The sequence below is a fragment of the Stenella coeruleoalba genome (genome assembly GCF_951394435.1).
Source record: "Stenella coeruleoalba genome assembly, chromosome: 1".
In the NCBI taxonomy this organism is placed as follows: domain Eukaryota; kingdom Metazoa; phylum Chordata; class Mammalia; order Artiodactyla; family Delphinidae; genus Stenella; species Stenella coeruleoalba.
Window position 1 is genome coordinate 18952623 of NC_137169.1, and position 1599 is coordinate 18954221.

Below are 1599 nucleotides of genomic sequence, written 5' to 3' on the forward strand. Positions count from 1 at the left end.
TTTTCCACTGCCACCCCCTGTTCCGCACCTCCCTCCTACCTGGGCTCCCTTGATCTGTTCTTCTCAGCCAGCCACAGTGGTCTATTTTTTTTTGGCCACACTGCGCAGCTTGCAGATTCTTAGTTCCCTGACCAGGGATTGAACCCGCGTCCTCAGCAGTGAACTTGCCGAGTCCTAACCACTGGACTGCCAGGGAACTGCCCAGAGTGGTCCGTTAAAAACATAGGTCAGATCAGGCCATTGCCTTTCTTAAACCCTCCCATGATTTTCCATGGTTCTTGAAATGAGATCTGAACTCCTCACTCTGACCTCTAAGACCTCACGAGATCTGACCGCTGCCTGATTCTGACCTCATGCTGTCCACTCTGCCCTCTACCCCCACTCTGGTCCACCATACTGGCCTTATGGGCTTTCCCTCCATCCAGAATGCTCCCCAGCCCCAGCCTCTCCCACAGCTGCCTGCTTGTCCTTTAGATCTCAGCTCACCCGTCTTCTCCCAGCAGATGGTCCTTGCCCTTCCCTCCTTTTCTGAAGGAGCCCCTACCCTCCCATGGATAATGATCAAAGACAGCATGTTATTTCCTTTGTAGAACTTTTCACAGACTGTCTTTCTCTTGTGTTACCATCTTTTGTGCTTGGGTATCAGCTGTCCTCACAGCCCCACTGGAAGGTGAGGTCTACTGGCTGGGGCAGGGCCCCCACTGACTCTGCCCCACCTTGCAGAGTGCCTGGCCTGTAGTGAACATTCAGGAGGACTTAATGAATAAATAAACTGAGAGATGAAGGTTACCTAGAGCCTTTTTATGCCTCTGCCTCACTGAGCTTGGCTGGTGTGTCTGACCCTGGTCAATTCCTTATGGGGGAGGCTGGTGAGAGGAAGAGTTGTTACCGAACTGAACCCAGGTCTGCTCAGTTGACACCAGCAAAGCCAATCTACTGGGTTGTGGTGAAGGAAAGTACAGTGTTTATTGCAGGGCATTAAGCAAGGAGAACGGGCGGCTAGTACTCAAAAGACCTGAACTACCCTGGCCTTCAGGCAAGGGTTTTGAAAGTAGCATTAGGGGTAGGGCTGCAGGGTACATGATCAGCTCGTGGACATTCTTCTGATTGGCTGCTGGTGAGGTGATGTTTTTCAAATCTCAGTCGTCAGCCTTCTGGTTCCAAGCCGTCTGAGGTCTATGTCCCTGTGGTCAGCATGTAGTCACCATGCTCCAGCAGGTGAGACGGGGTCTTAGTTTCTGTAGGACAACTCAAGGATCTGTGTCAGATTGTTATCTATATCCCTTCGGGAGGAACTAGGAGTCCTTTGACTCTATTTTCTAATCATTAACTGCTTGAGTCTGCTCTTTGGAGCCAGGGAAGGCCAAACAAGAAGTGGGGGACACGGACGGACTTGTACCAGGAAAAGGCCCTACAGGGTCCTGTTTGGTTTCAGAGTTTCATTCCCGAATCCCTCATGGAGGTGTGTGCAAAGCCATTCTGACATGGCAGGTGTCCTATGGCTTGGTTGGCCTGGGTTAAGGGAGAAAGCAGGAGGTGGGGTAGAGCCATGGATGACAGAAGGCTGAAGACCACTGAATTCCTCAGAGGGGGACCTAA